Source organism: Oncorhynchus mykiss, chromosome 8 (genome assembly GCF_057628025.1).
Source record: "Oncorhynchus mykiss isolate SJ-2025 chromosome 8, ASM5762802v1, whole genome shotgun sequence".
NCBI classification, from domain to species: domain Eukaryota; kingdom Metazoa; phylum Chordata; class Actinopteri; order Salmoniformes; family Salmonidae; genus Oncorhynchus; species Oncorhynchus mykiss.
In genome coordinates this window covers 30,219,969-30,244,733 of record NC_143029.1, presented here as the reverse complement: position 1 = coordinate 30,244,733, position 24,765 = coordinate 30,219,969, and the positions used below count along the sequence as shown (strand labels likewise).

Below are 24,765 nucleotides of genomic sequence, written 5' to 3'. Positions count from 1 at the left end.
AGTGATTCTCTCTGTCTATCGCTGCTGCAGAAGACAGGGGGGAGGAGAGCCGAGGTGGCAGAGGAGAGCCGAGGCGGCAGAGCAGAGCGATCAACAATCAAATCAGAACATCGCATCAGGGTGCCAAGGCTGGCTTTCAACTGGGAATCAGACATTTGAATCCTGCTGTGTAACTCTTCTGCATGCCAGTCACGCCGTGCACACACACAAACACACACACAAACACATACACACACATACACACACACACACACACACACACACACACACACACACACACACACACACATAGACACCCTTGCTACAGCCTCTACCACAGCGTATGCATACGCATCCTGCTACTGGCACAGCGGCTCACTCAGAACTCAATCTCATATCGCCTGTGCTCTGACTTATCCAATAAGCATCTAACTTTAGACAGGCCTTGTGGTGAGTTGGTAATTAACACTCGTCAGGATCAAAGTTAATTAGAGTTTCACATTTTGATTTCTCTGAGGTGACTGTGTGACAGATCTGACGTATCTGAAGATATATATATTATCTGTGTGTGTGTGTGTGTGTGTGTGTGTGTGTGTGTGTGTGTGTGTGTGTGTGCGTGTGCACGTGTGTGCGTGCAAGCGGAGCTGAGGCAATCTGAGTGCCGCCCGCGGGTCTTAAATGCCAGAGAACAGAAGAGGGTGCAGGGGGAGTTACGGTCCTCTCCATCTACATGGCAGGTTGGTTATTGGAACGGAGATGTGTTGACATCAGTGAGTGAATGGTGATTGAGAGCTAGGATCTTTTATTTAAAGACACATAACATTTTTTTGATCCATAGACACCTTTTAAAAGTAGAGATATATTCTACTGCTACCACTGTCTCTGATAGACAAAGCGATATAATTGTATCAAAATAAAAACATTAAAATTGTGATGCTAAACATATCCAACCATTGTTTTTGATAGTAAAGGCTTGAAATGAAATACATATGAGGAGGAAAAGAATACCCATTTGACTTTGAAGGCAAACCCAGTTCCCTTTGATACCAAGGTTCATTTCGTTTCCTCTATTTCCATTAGGGCATTAAGAGAAAAATAACAAGCCATTTGAGAGTGATAATTCAATATTAAAACCTCTCACACACAAACGGCACAGTCTTCTCCTTGTTTGAAGTGGATGCTTTTAAAGAGAGATTTAGAAGAAGGGTAAAAACGTTCTGGGGCATGGTGGAGCTGTAGAAGTAAGACACAGGAGAGGAACGAGTGACGCAGACGTCCCAAGACGAGAAAGCATCACAACAACAATATCGACAACAGAACAGTAAACAGCACTTGAAGCCTTCTTTAAAGTCAGCTTCAAGGCGTGTGTGTGTGTGTGTGTGTGTGCACGCGCGTGTGCTTCCGCACGCGTGTGTGTTCAATAGCGTTGTTGTTTTATCTGCCACACTCCACACTCCACCGGTGCTACTGTTAATCCTCAGCTCTCAGCTCCTGGGCTCTGAGGCAGTCAACGTTACACTTCTAACACAGCCATCACACTCTTTAATGTGACACACAAAGACACAGACAGACTGGGGAACAGACTGTCAAACTATCTTCCTCTCACCTAAACCTGTCCATAAAACACAGTGGAGAGAAGTCATGAAACTACTGGAGGACTCATGATTGATGGCGGATCAGCCCCCAAAAGAACCATAATAGAGTCAACATTTTTCTTGTGTAGGAGAGGTTCAGTGAAAAGCGTAGTAGTTCCCAGAGCTAAGGTCTACACTTTATCTCAGATGGCTAACACAAGTCTTGAGTTTAACAGACAATCTAGGTCCGGGTTCCAAAAGCATCTTAAGGCTAACTTCATCATTTTAACCTTTGGTAGGAGCATCATTAGGTCTCTGAGCTGTTTCCCAAAACAATCGTTACTAAAATCGCACTTGAAAACGCTCATTATTTACCTCCTGCCTCAGACCACTCGTAAAAAAGCTAAGTGAGTCGTTACATTCTCACCCCCCCCCCTTTTTACCACATCACTTTATACACAATACAGCTCAGCTAAACATTCACTTAACGATGCCACATTTGACACTGGCAAACAAAAAAAGACAGGGGCCAGGGTGAATTTAAAAAGTGCCAAACAACACTCCACCTGACAGGTCTCTGGACTCTGTATTTGGAGTCACTGAAAATAAGAATTAGTTATTAACTGACTTGCCTAGTTTAATGAAGGTATAAAAAAAAGAAACAATAATAATAATAATTGATAGAAGCATTTCACTGGATATTTCAAGCAGACTGATTGGTAGGCTGTTAATGAGAGTAGACTCGAGATGTTTATCTGTCTGCCGATAAGTGAACAACAAAGTTGACTACAAATACAAAGTTTGCCGATGTCTTTGCAATTGTTACAATCAAGCAAGGGATGAAAAGATGCTCCAGATGAACAGATTAATAACTGCATTAAAATATACAGTTGAAGTCGGAAGTTTACATACACTTAGATTGGAGTCATTAAACCTTGTTTTTCAACCACTCCACACATTTCTTATTAACAAACTATAGTTTTGGCAAGTCGGTTAGGACATATACTTTGTGCATGACACAAGTCATTTTTCCAACAATTGTTTACAGAAAGATTATTTCACATTACTTCACATACAGTTGAAGTCGGAAGTTTACATACACCTTAGCCAAATACATTTAATTCCTGACATTAAATCCTAGTAACAAGTCCCTGTCTTAGGTCAGTTAGGATCACCACTTTATTTTAAGAATGTGAAATGTCAGAATAATAGTAGAGAGAATGATTTATTTCAGTTATTTCTTTCATTACATTCCCAGGGGGTCAGAAGTTCACATACACTCAATTAGTATTTGGTAGTATTGCCTTTAAATTGTTTAACTTGGGTCAAACGTTTCGGGTAGCCTTCCACAAGCTTCCCACAATAAGTTGGGTGAATTTTGGCCCATTCCTCCTGACAGAGCTAGTGTAACTGAATCAGGTTAGTAGGCCTCCTTGCTCACACACGCTTTTCAGTTCTGCCCACAGATTTTCTATAGGATTGAGGTCAGGGCTTTGTGATGGCCACTCCAATACCTATACTTTGGTGTCCTTAAGCCATTTTGCCATAACTTTGGAAGTATGCTTGGGGTCATTGTCCATTTGGAAGACTCATTTGCGACCAAGCTTTTACTTCCTGACTGATGTCTTGAGATGTTGCTTCAATATATCCACATACGTTGCCTGCCTCATGATGCCATCTATTTGGTGAAGTGCACCAGTCCCTCCTGCACAGCAAGGCACCCCCACAACACGATGTTGGCACACCCGTGATTCACGGTTGGGATGGAGTTCTTCGGCTTGCGAGCTCCCTTTTTTTCCTCCAAACATAATGATGGTCATTATGGCCAAACAGTTCTATTTTTGTTTCATCAGACCAGAGGACATTTCTACAAAAAGTACGATCTTTGTCCCTGTGTGCAGTTGCAAACCGTAGTCTAGCTTTTTTATGGTGGTTTTGGAGCAGTGGCTTCTTCCTTGCCGAGCGGCCTTCAGGTTATGTCGATATAGGACTCGTTTTACTGTGGATATACACTGTACACACTTTTGTACCTGTTTCCTCCAGCATCTTCACAAGGTCCTTTGCGGTTGTTCTGGGATTGATTTGCACTTTTCACACCAAAATACGTTCATCTCTAGGAGACAGAATGCGTCTCCTTCCTGAGCGGTATGACGACTGTGTGGTCCCATGGTGTTTATACTTGCGTACTATTGTTTGTACCGATGAACGTGGTACTTGTGGATGTCTACAACTTTTTTTCTGAGGTCAGGCAAGGAGGCTCTGAGTTTGAAAGTAGGCCTTGAAATATATTCACAGGTACTTGAATTCACCTACCTACAGTAAAGGCTAATTAGGTCTATTTGAAGGCCTATTTCAATGGTATTGAAATCAATTTCCTGTTCATTCAATGTAATTATGTGCCCAATCTTGATTTAGCTCATTATTATAGGGTATCACCCATGGTATTTGCAGCCATAGGTGATAGTATCTCTCTAGGAGTTGATCCATCGTCAACATTGTGAAATAATTATAATTTTAAGGTCAAATTTGAATGGAGAAAGCTGGTCTGAGATCAGCACTGCCTTTCCTTCGATCCTATCAGTATGGACATAGGCCAGAACGAAGCACTGAGCGAACTGTTCTCTCTGCATGGTGTTTGGGAAACACGTTTGGGAAACATCTTCGTTAGTTGTAGGAAAGATGCATTATTAAAACCCGTTCCTCTAGTGGTCTCATGGGTGGAATGTTATTCATATTTTTCACAATTTCATCATTAATAAACACTACTTAAAAACAAGTGTTTCTATGACAAATAGTTTTGTTATATTTCAGTCTCTGTGTTGTATACAAAGTACAATATTAGGATGCAAATTCAACATGGAATATATTAAAAAAAATTAAGCCCATAACCATGTGTGTAAGGCGTATACTTTTGTTTCAAAGTAGATTTGTTTAAGACTACCAAGAAACACTGATTTAGCCCACTGCAGTAAAAGGTTAAAACACTCATAAGCTTTAAGTTCCATCACTATCGGGAAACCAGGACCTGGTACACTACATGGACCGTCAGATGTCAAACATGAGCAATGAAAAACCCCTTTTACCTGCACACGGACATGGAGCTGCCCGTTTCCAAACCTCAACATAACTATGATCCACCCATCTCATACCTTCATACCACTCCACAGCCTGACTAACATAATTAATAATGAATGATTCAGAAAATCTAAACTGACAGGCGGCAATTGAAACCTGGCCGTCCGTTTGATGGATTAAAAATGCAGCAGAGCAACATGACTTATAGATGAGGCCTGCCTCCCTTCACTGTTTAATAAGAACCAAGAATTTGTGTGAACCGGATAGATGGGGTGGGAGCTAACCTAGCAGCTAGAGTGTTGGGCCAGTAACAGTAAAAAATAAGTCGAAATGCACTTGAGCAAGGCACTTAACCCTAATTTACGACAGGGGTACCGTACTACCAGTGGCGGAAGAAGTACTCAATTATCATATACGAGTAAAAGTAAAGATGCCTTAATAGAAAATGACTCAAGTAAAAGTCATCCAGTAAAATACTACTTGAGTAAAAGTCTAAAAGTAGTTGATTTAAAATATACTTAAGTATCAAAAGTAAAATCAAAAGTATAAATAATTAAACATTCCATATATTAAGCAAACCAGACGGCACAATTTTCTTGTTTTTTAAATTTACGGAGAGCCAGGGGCACACTCCAACACTTAGACCTAATTTACAAATTAAACATTTGTGTTTAGGTAGTCTGCCAGATCAGAGACAGTAGGGATGACCAGGGATGTTCTTTTTATAAGTGCGTGAATTGGACAATTTTCCTGTCCTGCTAAGCATTTAAAATGTAACAAGTACTTTTGGGTGTCAGAGAAAATGTATGGAGTAAAAAGTGCATTATTTTCTTTAGGAATGTAGTGAAGTAAAAGTAAAAGTTTTCAAAAATAGAAAAAGTACAGATACCCCAAAAAACTACTTTGGTAGTACTTTAAAGTATTTTTACTTAGGTACTTTATACCACTGCGTACTACTATGGCTGACCCTGTAATACAACACATTTCACTGCACCTATCCGGTGTATGTGACAATAACACATATTTTCTTTTTGATAGAGGGAGTGAGTAGCAAGCTAAGCAATGCACACATTCACACAGAGAAAGGTGTTGCAGAACAGTATAGAACTACAAATAAGGGCTCGGTTTCCCTAAAGCATCTTAAGGATAAGTTCATCGTTAGAACCTTCGTAAGAAAATTACGAGCCGTTTCCCAAAACTGTCTTTATTAATGTTGCACTTGAAATCGCCTCTAATCTAACGCCTGCCTCAGACCAATGGAAGAACAGTAAGCCGTTAGATGACGTTTGCCCTACTTTATACACAGAAAATCTTAGCAAACATAGAATTAAGATGTTTATCTGTCTCCCTGGTTGCCTAAAACTTCATAGTTTTAACATAAATAGCCTAAGAAGTTTGCAATGTTATAAACAAGCAGGGCCAACTCCAGGCATAAGAGACATAACCTGTCGCTTAGGGCCCCAGGCCTCTAGGGGGCCCCCAACCCCCCCAAAAAATCATTTTAGGGGGGGAACTCAATTTACTGTTGAGAGTTAGAATAGTACAGGTTCAAAATGTGGTTGTTTATCAGCAGTTTTTCTCTTGTTATGTCAGTCACTGACAGTGACTCAATTAGCCATGTCAGCTAACAATTTTTAGATTGGTAAATTAGTCTAGCAAGCTATCTAAACTTATGGTCGAATACCGACCGGTCACACAGGGCACGTGCCCAGGGGCCCTGAAATCCATGGGGCCGACACTGATTTTGCTAGTCACTCTCACTCAGATATCATTAACATGGCATAAATCATGGCAAAATGGGTAGAATTGCAGGAAATTAACTGCAAAACTGCTAAATGCTTGTCTCTGCCCCATGAATTTATGAATTTAACTAAATTAGATAATAGCTAGATTATTATGCTAAAAATTGACACCACTTTAATGTATGTGTAATCGATAGACATTTCTAGTATTAATCCAATAGGCTACATCTGAGATACTTCAATATTCGGACCTATTAGGCCTATAGGCTTCTATGATCTAAAAACTCACCCATTTCACTTTAGCCTAAGCAGTAATTTAAAGGTCAACATATTAGGTCTATGGCAACGTCGCTTAACTTGCTACTTCATGGTCAATTATTTGTATCATTTCAATTGTTTCATTGTAGAATATCTGTAGATCTATTTGAGGGGCGGCAGGCAGCCTAGTGGTTAGAGCATTGGGCCAATAACCGAAAGGTTGCTGGATCGAATCCCCGAGCTGACAAGGTAACAATGTTCTGCCCCTGAACAACCCGCTGTTCCCCGCTAGACTGTCGATTGTTGAATAATTTGTTCTTAACTGACTTGTCTAGTTAAATAAAGGTTCAATTAAAAATATATATAATAATTTGAAGCTCAATTCCTGCCAGCCATTATAGGCTACAATGATTTGTTGAGCAATTGTGAAAGAAATTGCCATCATATCCTATTTTTAGGTCACATTGATACGAACAAGGGAAGGAACGACTTTGACTTTGGCTTTATTTATTCTTGCTCACAGTTTACACAAACTGAAGAAATGCAGAATTTACATAATCAAACATTGCATACAAAATAGCACGAGGAAACACTTAGAATACATAACACAAGGAAAACAGAATACAAACACTTAAATACATAATAGGCTACAGAACATTTTTTATCTTGATGGGAAAACTATATTGTGTCAACAACAAAAAATATTCTGAACAGTCATAAATCATTTAAGAGCTACAGCGAGCTCTTTAGCCTATATTCTGGAATCATTTTCAGCACGGGTATAGCTCCAGTAATTGACACAGTTTTACTTTGTAACGAGTGCACTGTGTGGTGTTTTGGGAAATGGGTGTGACATCTCCGGCCTTTACGATGCATCGTTAAAGCAGTCGTAAGCCTAAAGTCCATCGCTATGGGGAAACATGGCCCAGACCTTATGAATGAGGCTTACCTCCCTCCACTTTATAATAAGAAGCAAGAATCTGTGACGAACGGATAAATAGAGGGAGCTATCTGAGCAATACCAGAACCACTGCAGAGGGATATAGAGCTACACAGCTACAGACCAGACCCATCCAGTATATAATACACTAACAATAACCAGGGAGCCAACTGAACTATATAGAAATACAGATGTACAATCATAATTTGATCACCATGTGAGAGACTGTAACGTCCTTTGCTTCACTGAAACATGGCTCACTGGAGAGACTCTATCCGAAGCGGTGCAGCCAACGGGTTTCTCCACGCATCGCGCTGACAGAAACAAACATCTTTCTGGTAAGAAGAGGGGCGAGGGCGTATGCCTCATTGCCAACGTGACATGGTGTGATGAAAGAAACATACAGGAACTCAAATCCTTCTGTTCACCTGATTTAGAATTCCTCACAATCAAATGTAGACCGCATTATCTACCAAGAGAATTCTCTTCGATTATAATCACAGCCGTATATATCCCCCCCCAAGCAGACACATCGATGGCTCTGAACAAACTTTATTTAACTCTCTGCAAACTGGAAACGATTTATCCGGAGGCTGCATTCATTGTAGCTGGGGATTTTAACAAGGCTAATCTGAAAACAAGACTCCCTAAATTTTATCAGCATATCGATTGCGCAACCAGGGGTGGAAAGACCTTGGATCATTGTTACTCTAACTTCCGCGACGCATATAAGGCCCTGCCCCGCCCCCCTTTCGGAAAAGCTGACCACGACTCCATTTTGTTGATCCCTGCCTACAGACAGAAACTAAAACAAGAGGCTCCCACGCTGAGGTCTGTCCAACGCTGGTCCGACCAAGACTGCTTCCATCACGTGGACTGGGAGATGTTTCGTATTGCGTCAGATAACAACATTGGCGAATACGCTGATTCGGTGTGCGAGTTCATTAGAACGTGCGTTGAAGATGTCGTTCCCATAGCAACGATTAAAACATTCCCTAACCAGAAACCGTGGATTGATGGCAGCATTCGTGTGAAACTGAAAGCGCGAACCACTGCGTTTAATCAGGGCAAGGTGTCTGGTAACATGACCGAATACAAACAGTGCAGCTATTCCCTCCGCAAGGCTATCAAACAAGCTAAGCGCCAGTACAGAGACAAAGTAGAATCTCAATTCAACGGCTCAGACACAAGAGGCATGTGGCAGGGTCTACAGTCAATCACGGACTACAGGAAGAAATCCAGCCCAGTCACGGACCAGGATGTCTTGCTCCCAGGCAGACTAAATAACTTTTTTGCCCGCTTTGAGGACAATACAGTGCCACTGACACGGCCTGCAACGAAAACATGCGGTCTCTCCTTCACTGCAGCCGAGGTGAGTAAGACATTTAAACGTGTTAACCCTCGCAAGGCTGCAGGCCCAGACGGCATCCCCAGCCGCGCCCTCAGAGCATGCGCAGACCAGCTGGCCGGTGTGTTTACGGACATATTCAATCAATCCCTATACCAGTCTGCTGTTCCCACATGCTTCAAGAGGGCCACCATTGTTCCTGTTCCCAAGAAAGCTAAGGTAACTGAGCTAAACGACTACCGCCCCGTAGCACTCACATCCGTCATCATGAAGTGCTTTGAGAGACTAGTCAAGGACCATATCACCTCCACCCTACCTGACACCCTAGACCCACTCACTCAAATTTGCTTACCGCCCAAATAGGTCCACAGACGATGCAATCTCAACCACACTGCACACTGCCCTAACCCATCTGGACAAGAGGAATACCTATGTGAGAATGCTGTTCATCGACTACAGCTCGGCATTCAACACCATAGTACCCTCCAAGCTCGTCATCAAGCTCGAGACCCTGGGTCTCGACCCCGCCCTGTGCAACTGGGTACTGGACTTCCTGACGGGCCGCCCCCCAGGTGGTGAGGGTAGGCAACAACATCTCCTCCCCGCTGATCCTCAACACTGGGGCCCCACAAGGGTGCGTTCTGAGCCCTCTCCTGTACTCCCTGTTCACCCACGACTGCTTGGCCACGCACGCCTCCAACTCAATCATCAAGTTTGCGGACGACACAACAGTGGTAGGCTTGATTACCAACAACGACGAGACGGCCTACAGGGAGGAGGTGAGGGCCCTCGGAGTGTGGTGTCAGGAAAATAACCTCACACTCAATGTCAACAAAACTAAGGAGATGATTGTGGACTTCAGGAAACAGCAGAGGGAACACCCCCCTATCCACATCGATGGAACAGTAGTGGAGAGGGTAGCAAGTTTTAAGTTCCTCGGCATACACGTCACAGACAAACTGAATTGGTCCACTCACACAGACAGCATCGTGAAGAAGGCGCAGCAGCGCCTCTTCAACCTCAGGAGGCTGAAGAAATTTGGCTTGTCACCAAAAGCACTCACAAACTTCTACAGATGCACAATCGAGAGCATCCTGGCGGGCTGTATCACCGCCTGGTATGGCAACTGCACCGCCCTCAACCGTAAGGCTCTCCAGAGGGTAGTGAGGTCTGCACAACGCATCACCGGGGGCAAACTACCTGCCCTCCAGGACACCTACACCACCCGATGTCACAGGAAGGCCATAAAGATCATCAAGGACATCAACCACCCGAGCCACTGCCTGTTCACCCCGCTATCATCCAGAAGGCGAGGTCAGTACAGGTGCATCAAAGCTGGGACCGAGAGACTGAAAAACAGCTTCTATCTCAAGGCCATCAGACTGTTAAACAGCCACCACTAACACTGAGTGGTTGCTGCCAATACACTGACACTGACTCAACTCCAGCCACTTTAATAATGGGAATTGATGGGAAATGATGTAAATATATCACTAGCCACTTTAAACAATGCTACCTTATATAATGTTACTTACCCTACATTATTCATCTCATATGCATACGTATATACTGTACTCTATATCATCGACTGTATCCTTATGCAATACATGTATCACTAGCCACTTTAAACTATGCTACTTTGTTTACATACTCATCTCATTTGTACATACTGTACCCGATACCATCTACTGTATCTTGCCTATGCTGCTCTGTACCATCACTCATTCATATATCCTTATGTACATATTCTTTATCCCCTTACACTGTGTACAAGACAGTAGTTTTGGAATTGTTAGTTAGATTACTTGTTATTACTGCATTGTCGGAACTAGAAGCACAAGCATTTCGCTACACTCGCATTAACATCTGCTAACCATGTGTATGTGACAAATACAATTTGATTTGATTTGATTTGATTTGATGTTGCAAGATAACCTTCCTATTATAGTGCAGGAAATGTAAAACTTGTAGTGTATTTTGATGATAAAAAAGGTTTGCAAATTCCATTTACAAACAATGTATCAACCCCTACAAAAAAAAGTCCCTTAATTATAATCCACATAAATTCACATTTCCTGTTGCTGCAGGATTATTTTCCTGCTTTAGCAAACATGGTCAAATGAAGATCCTACATCTGTACTGCAGAGTAGTACAGAGCCACAGACTAGACCCAACCTCTTATTCAGTAATACCAGACTGTAATAAAAATAACCTGTTTGGACTGGATAGAAGGAGAAATACCTGAGCCGTGCTCACAATCACACACAGAACTGAATTGTTGCAGCAGGGTACAGAGCTACAGAGATACATTTAACACCTACATCAAGCAGTAAACCGGACCATCTCCCATCCTGGTATACTGATGTCTTTTTTTAGTTGATGAAACGTCATGCCGCTGCATAGTCTACCTAGTCCCAAACCATAGGAATGAGGCCTAACTCCATCACTTCAGAAGAAGAAGAAAGAAGAAGGAGAAGGAGAAGAAGAACCTGGTGTGAACCAGCTACGTAGAGGGAGCTAGCTTAGCAATCCTCACACTCACAGCAATACAGAGAAAACTGCTGCAATGGTACAGAGCTACAGACCAGAGCACTCATTTACACACTGCTATCCAGCGGTGAACTGCCATCCCTCATCCCACTACTGATGTCTTATTTAGCTGTGGAGAAATCACCTTGCGCCCATTGGGTGTGCTGCAGCACAGTATAGAGCTACAGACCAGACCTCTCATTTAACACCAGAGTCCAGCGATAAACTAGCAGGGCCACTCGGCCATTCCTCATCCCACTACTGATGTCTTATTAAGCCGAGGAAAAATCACCTAGGCTCCCACTCCTGCTAGGCCACAGATAACCACTTCAGCAGTGAGATCATCAAATGCCATACCTACAGTACACAACTAACAACTCAACCATCTCTCTTCGCACTACTGATCTGTCTTCTTTAGCTGAAGAAAAATGGTGTCGCTGGGTAGCCTGCCTAGTCCATCCCCCAAACCTGACATTGCTCTCAGCCTGCCTCCTGCAATCAGAGCTCAGGTGTAAGCTAAGCACACAGTTCCCAGGCAGCACAAAGGGAGAACTCTCTCTAGCTGCCTTGCCTAGAGATATTACTTTTTTTTAAATGGCGGTGTGAATTGATGAATCTTTCCTCTCTAGTCCACACATGAGCATGGGGAATAAATTGCCTCCAGAGTTGACATGTCTTCATTTCTATACAGACAAAGTACAGAACATTGCCCTAAGTGAAAATAAGGTGCCCCTAAGGACCAGCAACTACACTAGTACTACACTTACAGTATTTGTCCACTGTGAATAAGGCTTGGTCCATGTTATAGAGTTTTCCCAATGTTTGAATCATTGTTTCGGCTAGAATGGTAATCACACATCAAACAGTACTTACAGTTTTCCAACATCACGCATTACTAATCGCTTACGACAGTTTTTCACTTGTGATGGACGCTTGCTGAAATGGAGAATGGTGTGTGTGATGAGTCATATACTATCTGATGATGTTCCCTGGGTCAAAGCATTTGAGAAAATATTTCAAACATAACACCTGCAGATATCAGACATTTACCTACCATATTATTTTTTTATTCATCTTCAGGGGCCGAATATAGTTATAGTTGCATATAATTGTGTATTGAGGAAATATGACACAATGTTGATGTCTTGTCAAACACACAAACACACGGAACAGGAAACGTTATTTTTAGGCGACCTGCCCCTCCCTTTCTGAAGCATAGTCTAGTAGCCTTCTGGGAAATAGATTTTTAATTAGAGAATAATTCATTTAACCTTTTCAATGCTAGTAGTGTGTGTGAATGTGTACGTGTACGTGTACGTGTGGTGTGGTGTGGTGTGGTGTGGTGTGGTGTGGTGTGTGTGTGTGTGTGTGTGTGTGTGTGTGTGGGTGTGTGTGTGTGTGTGTGTGTGTGTGTGTGTGTATGCGTGTGTATGCGTGTGTATGCGTGTGCATATGCTATCTGCTATGTAGCTACTCTACTGTGTAAAAATCTGCTCTCTGCCACTGCTCCAGCTTTGTCATAATGTCTGTGGTGAACGATTTGCTGCTGGCAATATGTGAGATATAGATTGTGACTTGTTGGGGGTATCAACGGGTCGTTGCAGGGTAATTCACACCGAGAACCGCAGGTGAGAGGAAAGATATGATTGCTTATAGGGTGGCCATGTGGTGAAAACCCATCATGCTAGTAATATGCTGATGTCGCCTTGCACCACAATCGTGCCACACATGAAGCACAGCTGCTGTTATTGTGGTATGAAAAAGACCAAAGTATGGCCTGATATAAGTCAAAATGGCCGCTACTTCCACCTAACATAAAGGACCTAGAAACAGGGAGCAAAACAATTACAAAGGAAATGCATTACAGTGCCCTCAGAAAGAATTCAGCACCCCTTAACTTTTTCCACATCTTGTTTTGTTAGAAAGTTGATTCAAAATTGATTTATTTGTCATTTTTTGTCAACGATCTACACAAAATACTCTGTAATGTCAAATTGGATAAAAATGATAACATTTGTGACCCGTTTCAGAAAGCTAAGCATATGTCGCATGTCACTACTTCACAGGAGAGGGATTTGAACATAGTTTGTATTTTATTTTTATCAACATACGTTTTCTGGCAGAAATGCTTTCTGGAAATGTGTACTTTAATGTACCTTAATAACAAACTTGTACGCCATCTGTAAATACAAATAGCATTGATAAATGCTAAGCCTAGTTGGTTTAGCCATGGAAAAAGGCGAGAACCTTCCCCGTTAGCCATAATTGGCAGAGATAATGGGTGGGCTGGACATGCTGAGAGATGAGTTCAGATTGGTCTGCCATGTAGCATGCTTCTGTCAATAACATGAGCTGCTCATTATGTGTCCTTGCCACCCCTGTTTTCTTTTTCAAGATATAACGTTAACCATCGAGAACATTGATCTGGTGGGTCACATTTGTAAAAAAATAAATAAATAAAACACTAATGTATCTTGATTGCATAAGTATTCAACCCCCTGAGTCAATACATGTCAGAATCCCCTTTGGCAGCAAGTCTTTCTGGGTAAGTCTCTTAGAGTTTTGCACACCTGGATTGTGCAATATTTACGCATAATTATTTTAAAATTCTTCAATCTCTGTGAAGTTGGTTGTTGATCATTGCTAGACAGCCATTTTCAAGTATTGTCATAGATTTTCAAGCTCATTTAAGTCAAAACTGTTGCTAGGCCACTCAGAAACATTCTATGTCGTCTTGGTAAGCAACTCCAGTGTACATTTGTACTTGTGTTTTAGGTTATTGTCCTGCTGAAAGGTGAATTTGTCTCCCAGTGTCTGGTGGAAAGCAGGTTTTTCTCTAGGATTTTGCCTGTGCTTTGCTCTATTCTATTTATTTTATCATGAAAAAACTCCCTAGTCCTTGCCGATGACAAGCATACCCATAACATGATGCAGCCACCAACATGATTGAAAATAAGAAGTGTGGTACTCAGTGATTTGCCCCAAACATAACGTTTTGTATTCCGGATATAAAGTTCATTTCTTTGACACATTTTTTGATGTTTTACTTTATTGCCTTATTGAAATCAGGATGCATGCTTTGGAATATTTTTTATTCTGTACAGGCTTCCTTCTTTTCACTATGTCAATTAGGTTAGTATTGTGGAGTAACTACAATGTTGTTGATCCATCCTAAATGTTCTCCTATCACTGCCATTAAACTCAGTGATGGTTTTATAGTCACCATTGGCTTCATGGTGAAATCCCTGAGCGGTTTCCTTCCTCTCCGGAAACTATACACTGGGTGTATTGATACACCATCCAAAGTGTAATTAAAAACATCACCATGCTCAAAGGGATATTCAATGTCTGCTTCTTTTGTATTTTTACCCATCTACCAATAGGTGACCATCTTTTTGAGGCATTGGAAAACCTCCCTCGTCTTTGTGGTTGAATCTGTGTTTGGGGATCACTGCACTGACTGAGAGACCTTACAGATGAGGAAGTAAAAAAAAAGAAAGTGAAACATAATTATTGGACAGAGAGTGAGTCTATGATTTATTATGTGACTTGTTAAGCACATTTTTTACTCCTGAACTTATTTAGGCTTGCCATAACAAAGGGGTTCAATACTTAATGACATATTTGTTTTAAACATCATTGCACTATGACATTATGGGATATAAATATCAATGTAATACCTCTGAAATTCAGGCTGTAACACAAGAAACTGTGTAAAGAGACAAGGGGTGTGAATACTTTCTGAAGACACTGTCTGAACAGTAACTGCTGTGCAGACCTTGTGATGAGAGGAGAACATGGACCACTCTATGGCCTACATGCGGTAAAGAGATCAATGGAATGCAGAACAAGGACACAGTCACAGGCGCACATTCCAAAAATCTGATCTCACAAAGTGGATATTCGTCAAATCAGTAAAGATTTTTGTGTTCCAGCGGGCCCACAATGTGGTTACTAAAATACAATTAGTATATATTTGGCTGTTTCCGCTGTATAATATTTAGAATAGTCATTTTCAGGGTTAGAAACAAATTCAGCTAAATGCTAACTCCCGTTCGTAAACTGGTAGCACAGCTTGCCCTATAGAAATCGGTGGTGTTACTTAAAGCTGTTTTTAACTGTAATGCAGTTGATTGGTGATGACGACATGAACATGTGTTGGGGTTGACATCACATACAAGCATTATATTCAGATTTTTACCTTAATTAACATTGTGTGAAATGCACATAAACAATAGTGTAAATGTCAGACACATTTTCCCCACGTGTGATGCGTGAGCCACGTTGCCATGGCATTTCCATTGTTTTGGTTGAGTTTGATTGATCTCTTTAGCACATCTATTGTCCTAATGAGTGGCCTGGTTTACTGCCTGTTCAAGTACCACAAAGTGACCATTAACGCTCACCCACAGTCCACCCATTTAAACCACTATTTCGCTTTGTTTTCACCAAACAACACGTAAGCGCTAGAAAAACAGTAATCGCTCACACCTGCCTCTCATCCCACACACGTCTCCCGCCGACCGGCTTGAGCCTGATTGGCAGCTCATTTAGAGAACAATAGACAATTACTTTGCCGTGAAGTCCCAGCCGATTGCCCTCTGTTAAAAGGTAGCCTCCCCCTCTGGTTCACTGAGCCAGGTGACAGTGTGATGCTGTGTCCACAAAATGTAATCGTTTTGCTCACTGCTTACCCAATTGGCTAATGTGTAGGTATGAGTAGTTAATGGTCATAAAGAGGTAGGTAGTTAGAACACTTCCACCAGGTGTACCACAGTTTCTGTCAGAGCACAGATGAAGGTGGCTGGTTATTCATGTTGCCAGATGATGTTGAGGTCTCAAGCGAAGCACACGGATATAAAACTCCTCTGTATTTTACTCTAGTCTGTCTACGTTTTGACTAATTGTAACATAAATGTTCCACTAATACACTATTTATTCAATCCACTTTATGTTGTAAATCATACTAGGCCACACATTCATAATGTATAGTGTACATCCTATTGTGTACATATCAGTTGTATTACTGTGGTTACAACTTTGTTACTTTTTAATTAGACTTTTGATTATTATTGACGTTGACATTGTTGAGGGAGCTTGCCAGTCAGCGGCTCACTGTACCTTTTACACCTCTGGGTATGTGAGAAATAAACTGTGATTTGATAATACAATTGTTATGTAGTGTTATGCTATAATAGGTAACCACCAAGCCAGGACTAAAGACGAAACTAACAGATAACTTTATTGCATAAAATGCACCATGCCCTGCGGTCTGCCTAGGTTAACAAGAATAATTAAAACAGTTTCTGTCTATCTTTAATTAGACTGGGAGTGTCAAATACGGCTTTTTCCACACAGGTGAGCACCGCCTGACATATTTCGGATGCAGTGGCAGGGACCCTTTGACCACAATCAGGCCTCTCTCTCTCTCTCTCCCTCCCTCCCCTTCTCCCGGATCACCTGTGCTGCTTCCATTAGGCCGTGCTGGGAGTATGGGGCGACCCGACGTACCGACGCTGACATTTCACACAGGAAGAAGCCTACTAGCTGATGAATATGGAACAGGGCAATTATGGTTGTTATCGGCCCACTTCTCTGTTGCACGCATACTCTACTGCTAAAGTGTGTGTGTGTGTGTGTGTGTGTGTGTGTTTGTTCTTCAGGTGGACAGGTGGTCAGAGCAGGGGAACTGGAGAGTGGAAAAGTGAGTGGGAGGTAGTCTGGATGAGATGTGTCTGTCATTTACGTTCATCTTATTTCCCGCTATGCTTCAGTGTTATTTCTCAGTTCTAAAGAACTGAACATGAGAGGAAAGTCTCACAGGGGAAGAACACCCTGTAAAAAGATGTTGCACCTGACTCAAAGCACCAACGGCTTGGGGAACAGACAAGACAATATTAGCATATCCACACACAGTACAACACTTGTTCCATTTCCCATTTCAGGCTTGAATGAACCACAATAAACCCATACACAGCAAGGAGTCAAAAAGTAAACTCCCAACAGACGAACAATGAATCAAACGAGCCGAATCCTTGACCCTAGTTATCCTCAATGCACATTGGAAGGGGATGGTGAGGAGTGGTGGGGAGGGTGGGAGGGAGAATAACATAAAGAGTGAAAGAGAAACAGAGAGAGAGTTCAACATTAGGAGAGAGAGGTAGAATGAGAGAACAAGAGAATAGAGAGTGCCATAGATAATATTTCACTCTGCATTGGGGAAGAGAACAGGACAGGATGACTCATGTTTTTGTCTACCTCCGACTACTTCATCCACTCTTGGCTAAGTGCAATCCCTGGTGTCCCCTTTTCTTCTTCTCCTCCCCTCCTCTCCTCCTCTCCTTTCCTCTCCTTTCTCCTTTCCTCGCCTCTCCCCTACACTGCTCAGGAAGGCAATCAGGCCTGGCCAAAAACATATGCCCATACCCTTGGTTCGCATGTCAAATGGCACCCTATTGCCTATATAGTGCACTACTTTTGACCAGGGCCGATGGGGTAGTAGTGCACTATATGGTGAATAGGGTGCCATCTGGGACGCACGCCTTACGTTTCACAGGCTGACGACAGCATTAGGCTTTAAAAAAACCTAGCCTTTATTACACTTGTTCGTACAGCACATGCATGAGCTGTCTCTTTACGTCCTGAGATCCTCTTTGTCTAGTTGGAGGAGATATAGAACCATGTAGAATAATATGAACCACTTGGTTTTAGATGAAGGCTTTCTCTGTGATGTGGCTCTTAGTGGGGTTGTTCTATTTGGCCTATTTATATTATTTCACCTTTATTTAACCAGGTAGGCAAGTTGAGAACAAGTTCTCATTTACAATTGCGATCTGGCCAAGATAAAGCAAAGCAGTTCGACACATACAACAACACAGAGTTACACATGGAGTAAAACAAACATACAGTTAATAATATAGTAGAAAAGTAAGTCTATATACAATGTGAGCAACTGAGGTGAGATAAGGGAGATAAAGGCAAAAAAAAAAGGCCATGGTTGCGAAGTAAATACAATGTAGCAAGTAAAACACTGGAATGGTACATTTGAAGTGGGAGAATGTGCAAGGTAGAGATAGAAATAATGGGTTGCAAAGTACCAAAATAAATAAATACAGTAGGGGGAGAGGTAGTTGTTTGGGCTAAATTATAGATGGGCTATGTACAGGTGCAGTAATCTGTGAGCTGCTCTGACAGCTGGTGCTTAAAGCTAGTGAGGGAGATAAGTGTTTCCAGTTTCAGAGATTTTTGTAGTTCGTTCCAGTCATTGGCAGCAGTGAACTGGAAGGAGAGGCGGCCAAAGGAAGAATTGGTTTTGGGGGTGACCAGAGAGGTATACCTGCTGGTGCATGTGCTACATGTGGGTGCTGCTATGGTGACCAGCGAGCTGAGACAAGGGGGGACTTTACCTAGCAGGGTCTTGTAGATGACCTGGAGCCAGTGGGTTTGGCGATGAGTATGAAGCGAGGGCCATGAAGCGAGAGTGTACAAGTCGCAGTGGTGGGTAGTAAATGGGGCTTTGGTGACAAAACGGATGGCACTGTGATAGACTGCATCCAATTTATGAGTAGGTTATTGGAGGCTATTTTGTAAATGACATCGCTGAAGTCGAGGATCGGTAGGATGGTCAGTTTTACAAGGGTATGTTTGGCAGCATGAGTGAAGGATGCTTTGTTGCGAAATAAGAAGCCAATTCTAGATTTAACTTTGGATTGGAGATGTTTGATGTGAGTCTGGAACGAGAGTTTACAGTCTAACCAGAAACCTAGGTATTTGTAGTTGTCTACATATTCTAAGTCAGAGCCGTCCAGAGTAGTGATGTTGGACGGGAGTGCAGGTGCAGGCAGCGATCGGTTGAAGAGCACGCATTTAGTTTTACTAGGATTTAAGAGCAATTGGAGGCCACGGAAGGAGAGTTGTATGGCATTGAAGCTCGTCTGGAGGGTTGTTAACACAGTGTCCAAAGAAGGGCCAGTAGTATACAGAATGGTGTCGTCTGCGTAGAGGTGGATCAGAGACTCACCAGCAGCAAGAGCGACATCATTGACGTATACAGAGAAGAGAGTCGGTCCAAGAATTGAGCCTTGTGGCACCCCCATAGAAACTGCCAGAGGTCCGGACAACAGGCCCTCCGATTTGACACACAGAACTCTATCAGAGAAGTAGTTGGTGAACTAGGAGAGGCAATCATTTGAGAAACCAAGGCTATCGAGTCTGCCGATGAGGATGTGATGATTGACGGAGTCGAAAGCCTTGGCCAGGTCAATGACTATGGCTGCACAGTATTGTTTCTTATCGATGGCGGTTAAGATATAATTTAGGACCTTGAGCGTGGCTGAGGTGCACCCATGACCAGCTCTGTTAATGACACTATCACAGAACAATTGTATCTTACATTCCACCGGAGAAGAAGTCCTTAGCCCATATATATATATATATATATATATATATATATATATATATACACACACACACACAGTGGGGCAAAAAAGTATTTAGCCAGCCACCAATTGTGCAAGTTCTCCCACTTAAAATTTCCCACTGTAATTTTCATCATAGGTACACTTCAACTATGACAGACAAAATGAGAAAAAAAATCCAGAAAATCACATTGTAGGATTTTTTATGAATTTATTTGCAAATTATGGTGGAAAATAAGTATCCATGTCTGAGGATGTCGGGAGATGACGTGGAAAAAGGCCTCTAGGGGCAACAGTGAGCGCTGTTACCCTCAGGTTAATTTCCGTTTTGCTCGAGTGTTGGGGATGGCAGCTGGGCGTAAGGATCTACCTCTGATCCCAGCCTTAGAAAGTTGGTTTTTAGATGTTTGTTTGAAGCCTATCCCAAACCCTAACCATTTGGAATTGATGCCTAAACTTAAGATTTCAGAGATGATGACTAAATTTAACACTAACCTTAGAAATTCTGAGTTAATTCCTAAGCCTTAAACACTTCAAAATGTGACGTTTGAGAAGCATGGATGAACGTCTAATTCTGAAGTGAGAGTGTGAGAGCTAGTTGTTGATCCCATATACAGTACAGTTAATAGGATTTGAAATCATGTTACTTAACACCATTTTCAATATCACCGTAAACTCCTAATAATCCCTTATAGGATCCTTTCATGAGAACCAAAGCAGCCTATATTGGGAGTTGAATTGGGATTTGCAACGAGGAGGGTGGGACTGACGTCAAATTAATTCATTTTCTGTGACGATGTTTAATTTAAATGTACATGTACTACATGCCGTATGCTTCTGAAGTAGTACAGCTATGAACGGAATAAAATACTAAAAGCTATGCACAAGCGCCATAAACATTTAGCCAGCCTAAGATGTCAACAGTACTTCAAACAACATCCTGCTTTCCTGGAAAATATCCATATCAACTAACTAATAGTATCATTATGAGTTATCATGAGACAGTACAATGGAGACTACGGTTGCATCCCAAATGGCACCCTATTCACTATATAGTGCACTATGTTTGGCACAACAGTAGTGCACTACAAAGGGAATAGGATGCCATTTGCAACACACTATCACTGAAATACTTATTTACCCAAATCCAAACACCACAGAGAGTTCACCTCAGTAAAACAAAACATCACTTATCTCATTTATACCTAATGTGTTGCTGATGCCTTGTTACAGGGACTCTGTTAATGATACCATTCACTCAACACAGCAGCCATTTTAATTTCCCTTGCCTCAGAGAGAGATCACTATCCATCCCCCCCACACACACACACACAGACACAGAGATCACTATCCATCCAAATGTATCTGGGGAGGGTTGACGCAAGGCAAGGTATCTAACAGCTATTTTGCGTAGCCTCTCCGAGCCATGAGATGAGAGTCGTACCTCTCGTCAGACTGAGCAATGAGAGGAGCACACACACACACAGACATATACACCTCCTACTTAATTATCTGCCTAATGGTGGAGGAGAATGGCGTTTAATTACTTTGGCCCAGATTTAGAATTATGTGAGCGAGAGAAAGAGAGCGAGAAGGGAGGGGGGGGGGGGGGGGGGCAAATGGATGTAATGTTGCGAGGATAAATGGAGTGATGGGATGATTTGCAGATGTTAGCACATATGCAACAAGCGTAGCAGACGTTCTGAAAATACCACATCCGGTGTTCATTTCACCGTTATACAATCTGGTGAATAAGAGCGGGCGTTGTCACATTAAATATAGCTATTTAATATACAGTAAACATAAGATAAGCTCCGAGCATAAGCTGACCAACTGGCAAGTGTCTTCACTGACATTTTTAAACCGTCCCTGACTGAGTCTGTAATACCAACACGTCAAGCAGTCCCTATGCCCGAGAACACTAAGGTAACCTGCCTAAATGACTACTGACCCGTAGCACTCACGTCTGTAGCCATGAAGTGCTTTGAAAGGCTGGCCATAGGCTCACATCAACACCTTTATCCCAGAAACCCTAGGCACACCCTAATTCACATACCGTCCCAACAGATCCACAGATGATGCAATCTCTATTGCACTCCATACTGCCCTTTCACACCTGGACAAAAGGAACACCCATGTGAGAATGCTGTTCATTGACTACAGCTTAGCATTCAACACCATAGCATCCACGTAGCTCATCACTAAGCTAAGGACTCTGGGACTAAACACCTCCCTCTGCAACTGGATCCTGGACTTCCTGACGGGCCGCCCCCAGGTGGTAAGGGTAGGTAACAACACATCTGCCACCCTGATCCTCAACACGGGGGCCCCTCAGGCGTGTATTCTCAGTCCCCTCCTGTACTCCCTGTTCACTCATGACTGCATGGCCAGGCATGACTTCAACAGCATCATTACGTTTGCCGCTGACACAACAGTGGTAGGCCTCTTCACTGACAACGATGAGACAGCCTATAGGGAGGAGGTCAGAGACCTGGCCGTGAGGTGCCAGGATAACAACCTCTCCCTTAACGTGATCATGACAAAGGAGATGATTGTGGACTACAGGAAAGGAGGACCGAGCATGCCCACATTCTCATCGACGGGGCTGTAGTGAAGCAGGTTGAGAACTTCAGGTTCCTCGGTGTCCACATCACCATTAAACTATCATGGTCCAATCACACCAAGACAGTCATGAAGAGGGCACGACAAAACTTATTCTCACTCAGGAGACTGAAAGGATTTGGCCTGGTGTCTCTGATCCTCAAAAAGTTCTACAGCTGCACCATTGAGAGCATCCTGTCTGGTTGCATCACTGCCTGGTAGGGCAACTGCTCGTCCTACCCAGACTATCTGCATGGTAGACCACCTGGTAGATGTAGTCTCTTATGGTCAATCTTCCAATGATATGCCTACAAATACGTCCCAATGCTGCAGACACCTTTGGGAAAACGTGGAAAAGGTAAACGTACTCCTAGCTCCTCCACAGCCATATAAGGAGTCATTGCCATGAGGCGGTTTCAAAAAATGCGGCACTTCCTGATTGTATTTTTATCTGTTTTTTTTTCTGTAACATCAGTTCTGTGGCACTCACAGACAATATCTTTGCAGTTTTGGAAACGTCAGAGAGAGTCAATTATATGCATAGTCGAGCATCTTTTCGTGACAAAATATCTTGTTTAAAACGGGAACGTTTTTCATCCCAAAATTAAAAGAGCGCCCCCTATATCGAAGAAGTTAACAAAAGGCTAAGCTTGTGTTTGAATATATTTATTTCATTTCATTTGCGATTTTCATGAATAGGAAACGTTGCGTTATGGTAATGAACTTGAGGCTATGATTACGCTCCCGGATACGGGATTGCTCGACGCTAGAGGTTAATGGCACCTGTTTGAACTTGATCACAAGAACGGTGAGAAGCATTTCAAGGTCCTGGAGTGGCCTAGCCAGTCTCCAGATCTCAACCCCATAGAAAATCTTTGGAGGTAGTTGAAATCTGTGTTGCCCAGCAACAGCCTAAAAACATCACTGCTCTAGAGGAGATCTGCATGGAGGAATGGGCCAAAATACCAGCAACAGTGTGTGAAAACCTTGTGAAGACTTACAGAAAACGTTTGACCTCTGTCATTGCCAACAAAGGGTATATAACAAACTATTGAGATAAACTTTTGTTATTGACCAAATACTTATTCTCCACCATAATATACAAATACAGTGCCTTGCGAAAGTATTCGGCCCCCTTGAACTTTGCAACCTTTTGCCACATTTCAGGCTTCAAACATAAAGATATAAAACTGTATTTTTTTGTGAAGAATCAACAACAAGTGGGACACAATCATGAAGTGGAATGACATTTATTGGATATTTCAAACTTTTTTAACAAATCAAAAACTGAAAAATTGGGCGTGCAAAATTATTCAGCCCCCTTAAGTTAATACTTTGTAGCGACACCTTTTGCTGCGATTACAGCTGTAAGTCGCTTGGGGTATGTCTCTATCAGTTTTGCACATCGAGAGACTGACATTTTTTCCCATTCCTCCTTGCAAAACTGCTCGAGCTCAGTGAGGTTGGATGGAGAGCATTTGTGAACAGCAGTTTTCAGTTCTTTCCACAGATTCTCGATTGGATTCAGGTCTGGACTTTGACTTGGCCATTCTAACACCTGGATATGTTTATTTTTGAACCATTCCATTGTAGATTTTGCTTTATGTTTTGGATCATTGTCTTGTTGGAAGACAAATCTCCGTCCCAGTCTCAGGTCTTCCGCAGACTCCATCAGGTTTTCTTCCAGAATGGTCCTGTATTTGGCTCCATCCATCTTCCCATCAATTTTAACCATCTTCCCTGTCCCTGCTGAAGAAAAGCAGGCCCAAACCATGATGCTGTCACCACCATGTATGACAGTGGGTATGGGTGTGTTCAGGGTGATGAGCTGTGTTGCTTTTACGCCAAACATAACGTTTTGCATTGTTGCCAAAAAGTTCAATTTTGGTTTCATCTGACCAGAGCACCTTCTTCCACATGTTTGGTGGGTCTCCCAGGTGGCTTGTGGCAAACTTTAAACAACACTTTTTATGGATATCTTTAAGAAATGGCTTTCTTCTTGCCACTCTTCCATAAAGGCCAGATTTGGCCTTTAGTGCAAGGCACTGTAACAAATGACCTTTTAATGGCATGAGACCGAGGCTCTGGATGGCTGCAAACTTTCTACTTTTAAACTCGGACAAAACAGAGATGATTGTTCTAGGTCCCAAGAAACAAAGAGATCTTCTGTTTAATCTGACAATTAATCTTAATGGTTGTACAGTCGTCTCAAATAAAACTGTGAAGGACCTCGGCGTTACTCTGGACCCTGATCTCTCTTTTGAAGAACATATCAAGACCATTTCAAGGACAGCTGTTTTCC

At 42.3% G+C, this 24,765-nt stretch overlaps 1 protein-coding gene across 30 annotated transcripts in view; it reads right to left on the bottom strand.

The window, feature by feature from the left end:
• Positions 1 to 24,765, bottom strand: part of LOC110529758 (neurexin-3b) — a 465,957-nt gene that overhangs the window by 175,643 nt on the left and 265,549 nt on the right. The gene's annotated exons all lie outside the window — the stretch shown is intronic.